Source organism: Aquila chrysaetos, chromosome 10, assembly GCF_900496995.4.
Source record: "Aquila chrysaetos chrysaetos chromosome 10, bAquChr1.4, whole genome shotgun sequence".
Taxonomy (NCBI): Eukaryota; Metazoa; Chordata; class Aves; order Accipitriformes; family Accipitridae; genus Aquila; species Aquila chrysaetos.
The window spans coordinates 41,851,762-41,858,553 of NC_044013.1; positions in this window are offsets into that span (position 1 = coordinate 41,851,762).

Genomic DNA, 6,792 nt, shown 5'->3' on the forward strand with positions numbered 1-6,792 from the left:
ATTCACTTAAATCAAAGCAGGCACGAATACAAGAGGCACTACCACACCCAGAGCACAGGGCAGAGGGGCCTGGGACCCTGCGGGGGAAGGCAGGGCCGGTGTCTAAAATCTCCTGTCATGAGCCCCCCAGCCTCCCAAGCGCTTTCAGTTTGGTAGCCCAGTCCTCTGCTGCTTTTGGCTGGCACCCAGACGTCAGCCCTGGCAAAGGACGATACCATTAAACCCAGCATTTCCAGTCCAGATTCGGACTTTTACAGGGTACCCAGTTGCAGCTGCCTGCCCATCTCAAAAGCCCCCAGATAAATCCTGCTGGCCACCAGCACCCGTGGCAGACCCTGAGCGCTTTACAGCGCGGCCCCAGAGCCCCACGGGAGCCCAGCTTTGGGCCTTTCCCGCTGCTAGCCATGGGCCCCCCCCCCCAGCAAAACGCTTCGGGGAGCTGGCAGCGGTTTGGCTTCCAGCAGAACCAGGCAGAGCGAAGGGAAAAACCCCACAGCTTGCCTGGGAACAGCCTGCGCCCACCGTGCGAGAGCGAGCGTGTTGGGAGCTGCGCAGATTGAACACTGCTGCGGGGTCAGATGAAACCATTCCCGCTCTGTGGAGCAGCGCAGGACCCTCGGAGCTCCCCTGCCCTTCGAGGGATGGGGAGCAGAGCCACAGCCGGGGGTGGGAGGGCTGGGGGTCAAGGGTATCCCAAAGGGAACAGGAACCCTCTCTGCCTGCTCGGGAGGGAGTTTGCGGATGAGCGCGCAGTGGCCGTGCAGGGTTTTTCCATGGGCACGGGGCAGGCTGAGCCTAACCCATAGAAGAGAGGACTGAAAAATCCCCAAAAGCCCCCTCCTGGCTCCCAGCCTGGAGCCCCCAGCCCGGCCGAGCATCTTCCCTGGCTCTGCTCCCACAGTCTCAGGGCTGCACAGCCGGGGAGGCGAAGGCAGGTCCCTCGCACCCATCCTGCACCGGGCAAGCCCTTGCTCTGCTGCTCCTGCAGCGAGCCCAGGGGGGTCCCAGGCTCTGCCGTGCCTGGCACCGGCGGGTTGGTCCTCTCCCGATGCCAGCCCTGCTCAGGTCCGCTCCAACGGAGTTCAGCACCCAAATGTCTATAGAGTGCAGGGACCAGGCTGCTGGGCGAGCGTCCCCCCCTCCACGTGCCCGGCTTTCCCACCTGCGAGGGCGAGCGAGCGGTTCGTGCCCACCAGGTCCCTCGCACCCGTAGGTGCTCCCACCCTTCACAGCGCGGCCGGTCTCTGATCACCCCAAAGCTCCCCTGATCCCAGGTGCCGGGGGAGATGCCAAACCACCCCGCCCGCCTTTGGGGCCGGGGGACCACGCAGAGCCGCTGCCATCCCTGAGCAACACCCCACCGCCACCAGGACGTGGGCTTACAACCCGCTGTGCCCCCCGGGCTGTCCTCCCACAGCTGCCCCCTTCGCAGGCTCCTGCCCAGGGCAAAACTTTTGGGAGGCTCCGCAGGTGCCGGGCTGAGCACCCAGACCCCCTGGCACGGGCTGCGCCCGCCTGCGGGTACCCCCCACTCTGCCGCCGGCCTGGGAACAGCCTGGCTCTTGCTCCGAAAAGATCCCCTCTCCCTTTCAAGTGGGCTGGTGAGCTTTGGTCTTTGCACAGGCTTCATGGCATCGCATGATAATAATGTTCTGTCACAGTGGGTGACCAGAACCTTGTCCTGTTTCCACACATTTGGAGGCACCTGGCTAATGAAGTGGATATCGTTTTTCTGGTCCATCTCTCTCACCCTATTGCTCTTCCCCCTTCCTCCACGCCCAGCTCCTCCGAGCGGTGTCGGGAGCCTCACTGCAATCAGCCTTTTCCCATCGTTGTCCGGCACAGCTCATTAACTCCTCTCAGGAGAAGAGCGTGGTCATTACGGCTCGGGGGGCCGATGGGTGCCCCGCGGGGCTGGGAGCACATAGTTTCCCAGCCGGGGGAAGGCACCAGCCCCGTGTGAGCATCAGCCCGCGCTTTCACCAGGAGGTGACCGCGGCTGGGAACGCAGGATGGCTGCACAGGGTTGTTTTTTTTTTTTTTTTTAAGCTGAACACCCTCTGCCCCCCCCAGCCCTCCAAAGCCACCCCATTTGCAGCCAGCCCACGCCTGTCCCGGGAGGGTCTGGGTGCCCGGTGCTGGCCACCGGCTCCCATGGCCGGAGGTGGCCTCACCTCCCGCTCCCCCATCGCTCGCAGCACCCGAAAGGCTCCCTGCTACCAAACTAGAAGCCCATCCCCTGACAATCACCGCAAGGGAATAACCGTCCCGGCGCGATTGCCTCGGCCAGGCGACCCCTCGCCTGCAGCCACAGCCTCCTCCATCACCCACAGAGGGACCAGCAGCTCCCACCCAGGCAACCAAGTGGCCCGTGCTAGCCACCGTGGCTAGCCCCGGTGGGGTCAGGCACGGGCAAGGCTGCGGCACGGGGGACTTTGCTCCTGGCACCGTGCGGCTGCGTCTCAGGCGGAGGAAGCCTTCGGGCAGGCAAGGGCACCTGCCCAGGGACCCCCGCGTCCCCGTCGGGGCAGCCTCGTGCCCACCCTCACCCAGGACAGCACGGGGACACGGGAGCCGCGGGACCTGGGCACCCGTGGGGATTTCTCCTGCGAGCTGCCACGGCAGGCCAGGCGGGCACAGCACCGTGATTCGCGCAGCGCCAGGGGATTTCTGCCACGGACGCGCTTACACATTTCATATATGCCTCTCATTTTTTTCTTACAGTTTCATTTAACGCCTGAGCGCGTGCAGACACACCACCTCTGACCTCGCGGGCAGTGGGCAAGAGAGTTCCCACCAAAACAGGGCCATTAAATCCCCGCGCTGATATTTTTTCTCCTCTGCCCCCACTTGTGCCAAGATTTTTGCATTCCCTGTCTGCCTCTGCCTCTCCCACACTGAGGTGAGGTAATGTTCTGAGGCCTTCCCCCATCCCCACCTTTATTAAATATGACCCGCGGTTGATCCCCGCGCAGGGCGAAGGGAAGCTGTGGTTTGGGGAGGGATCAGACATGAAAGGGAGAGCTGCCTGCCCCGCACGGGTCTCACTCAGCAGGGCCACGGGGAGCCCTCCGCACCCCGGCAGCCCCAATATTTGCAGCCCTCCGACATCGCAGAGGTGGCGGGGACGGTGGCACGGATGCCACTTTCACCCTCCGAGGGCGGCTGGGTCTGTCGGCACTTTGGTTTGGCACGTAAACGCTCTTGCTCCTCGTCTTCTCCCTCCCGGATGACGGACAGAGCCGTGGCTCCCCTCCGGCAGAGTTTTTGGGATGGGGACTCAGTTGTAGGGGTCTGGTGCCCCAGCTCCGGGCTGAGCCCTACCGTCCCTGTCCCCCAGCCTCGGCCATCAGCCGTCACCTGCGGTCCCCAGCACAGAGACCCCACCGGCACCAACAGCCCACGGACAGCCTCATCGCCGGCGGTGCCACGCATCCCGCTCGGCACGAGGCCGGGCCTGGCAGGGGCTCCCGGGGAAGGGACTTGCCCAAAGGGTGAAGAAAAGAGATGACTTTTCTTCCACCCACGTCCCCCCGGCTCCGAGCGCAGTGAGTCCGGGGAGAACCTGGGCTTGGCAGGCAGCTGGGGCGAGCCGGGCTGCCGCGGGGAAAAGATGCTCCCAGGCTGCTCAGGCGTCGAATTTCTCCCCGTCTGGTTTCCACCATGGTCTTGTCTCGCCCACCGGGAGCACCCGGGCAGGCAATGCTTCTCCCAGCTTTTCGGCAGAGCATCGGCACCGGGGACGTAACGGGGAACCCCGCCGCGTTGCCCTTCCATCTGCGGCAGCCGCGTGGGTGCACCCATGCTGGCGACATCCATCGCCCTGGTCCTGTCACCCAGAGCCGGGCAGGAATTCGGGCACACGGAGCCCCAGATGGAGGGGAGACGAGGCAGGAGCCGGGGATGGCACGGCAGGAGGGAGACGGGAGCGCGGGTGCTTGCTGGGAGCTGCCGGGGGGCTGCTGGGACGGGACGGAGGGGTGGGCAGGAGGACACCCGGCCGCGGCGTTTGTCTGTCACTCTGATAATTAATGCTTCTCCCTTACACTTTGCAAATAACTCACGACTCTCTTTGTCTGGTGATAAATGGCCCCTTTGAAGTTCTCCTTTCTCAAAAGCAAAGCAAAGAAACACTTTCATAATCCGACTTCACCCCCCTGTCCTTTGCCGAGGCTCTGCTGCTCTGGGAGGGGAGGGGGGCACGGGGTGCTGGCAGCCCCTCGCCCGCAGGCGGGACCCCTCCGGGGCTGCTCGGCATCCCCTTGCTCTGCCGGGGGGGACAGACGGCGGGGCTCAGCACCACCTCGGCACGTTCCCCTGCCCATGGCAGCGTGCCCTTCTGTGCCGGTGGCTCGGCCACCGCGTCCCCTCCCCGGCAGCATGCTCCCGGCCCTCTCTGGGACCCTCTAAAACCCCGGACCCCTCGTTTTCAGAGCCTGGGGGCTTCCCTCAACCTCCCCAAGTCCTGAGCCAGAGGGGAGCACCGCAGCTGCGCGACCACGGGGGAAGCAGGGACCCGCCGTGGGGGGTGTTTGGGGGTAGGGGGGTGCGAACGTGACCCGGCACCCACTGGGAGCCACATGCGTGTCCCCCCGCGGCTCCCAGCCCACGCTCGGGTTCTGCATCGCTGCCACAGCAAAACAAGTTCTGCTGGGCTATAAAAAGGCCCTGGGAGGGGGACAGGCTGGAAGCCGTGCAGCCGGAATCCATGCCAGAGCTCTTGCAGTTGCCACCGGCTTACATGTCAGGGCAAACAATGCTATCTGCCCAGGAATCGCGGCACGGCGAACACCACAACAGCGGCCCAAACCCCAAACACGGGGTCACGGGGCACAGCCCGCCAGCCAGCGGCTCCCCGAGAGGAGCCGGGCTGCCCCACGCACGCGGAGTCCGTCCCGCGCGCGGCCGTGCCCAACGGCAGAGCGTGGCACCGGCGCCGGCACGGCTTCTCCCAGCTCACCCAGTTCCCAAGACCCCGGCCCCGAGCGGTGCCGGGCAGGGAGGCAGGGGCAGCCTCGCCAGCCGCCGTCTCCCCACGCGGGGCAAATATTTCGCGGATGCCATTCTGCTTTACCAGGCAGCCGCGTGTCCTCTGACTTTTTATTAATTTTGAGACAAAGAGGAGGGAAGCGAGCTGGAACCGGCATAGGAGGTGGGGTTGTTTTCTGGGAAAACAAAAGCAGCGTGGCAGCGTGCCACGGCCCAGGAGATGCTCGGGGCTGGAGGAGCTCCATGCTGACGGGGTCCCAGCCCCGGGGGCGGTTTCGGTATGAGCCCCGGCTGCGCTGCAGGGACCCCCCCCCCCGGCCTGGGTACCCCAACCCGAACCCCGGCCAGCCGCACCATCCCACATCTCACCCCATGCTTATGGGTGCCCATCGGCGCATCGGTCACCGGCTTCGTGCAAGGACGGTGGCACCGGCTGCGCACCGGGCAGGGGGGTCACCGCTGGCAGCTCTCTGGGCTGAGGGCGAGAGCTGCCGTCGTGGAAAAAGAAAAATAAACCCCAACTCCCCGTAGGCAGTGCAGTCAGGTGCAGGAAACCTCCGAGGTTTGCAAACGGCTTCACACCTGCGGCAAGGGCCCCCCGTGGGCACGGCTGCGCCGGCCAAGCGCTCCCCAGCCTCTGCTGCAGGTGGGACCCCCACCCCGAACGCCTTCCTCCACTGGGTGCCCTCCCTGGGAGGGTCCGGCCCCAGCCCCCAGCGGGGTCTCTGCCGGGCCGTGGGGGGAGCCAGGAGGGCAAAAATCAAAAGCAAATTGCAGGAGTCAATGGCGCGGAGCCGCGGGCGGCCTCCGCGGCTGCCGTGTGACTTTGATTCCCCTATCATAACCCCGAATTAAAAATTCAGGCAATTACTTGCATGGCTTCCCTCCGATTAGGCTGGGCCTCGCGTTCATTAATGCGGGCGCACAGAGAAAAGCCATTAGGGCAGGCGGCAGGGACAGTTTCGCTGAGAACAGTTCCGCTCCAGGAAGGAGCCAGGCGAAAGCTGAATTTCACACATCTCGGATGCCGCCCAAGCACGGCCAGCCCCGCCAGGGCCCTGAAAGCCACCTTTGTCCACCCGGCCCGGTCCCTGGGCAGGCGTCGGGGGTCCCTCGGGGCAGGCGGTGCGAGGAGGAGCGTCGCCTGGGCTGGCAGGCTGGTAAAAGCATCAGCTCGGTGCCTGCAGCACCGAGGGGAAGGGACCGACCCCCGAGTCACCGCGACGTTTCTGGCAGTGCCGAGCCGGTCGCCCCCCCAAAGTGTTTACCGAGCCCAACCCTGCCGGGTGCGTGGGACCGGGCGGCCGCACGCGGAGCAGGGGCAGCGGGAACGTCGGCGGCTGTTGAATAAAGCTTTTCACGCAAGCCCATCGCAGCCCTCCGCTCGAGCAAGATGCGGCAAGTTTTCCACCCAGCAAGCCTGGTTTTATGAGCAAATTTCAAGTTTCGCATAGTTTTCCCTCCCATTCCAGTGCAAACATTTCTTCTGCCTCCCTGGGAGGCAGGAGCAGGCATCGGGCACATCGCCTCGGCAGGACTTCTGCCCGGCCTCTGCCCACCATGCCCCCGCGGGAACCCCCCACCCTCCAGCAGCCACCAGTGCCAGCGTGCCAAGCGCGCTCGTGCTTCACCGCTGGGCCATCAAGGAAATTTGCTGGACTGAAAAAATACCAGCACGTCTAGACTGAAATACCAGTCTGGGCTCCTGGGGAGCCAGAGGACCCCTCCAGGGCAGCGTGGGCTCCCTTTTCCCGGAGGTGGCACAGGGAGGCATGACCCCAGGGAGACCCCTGCTCCCCGGGG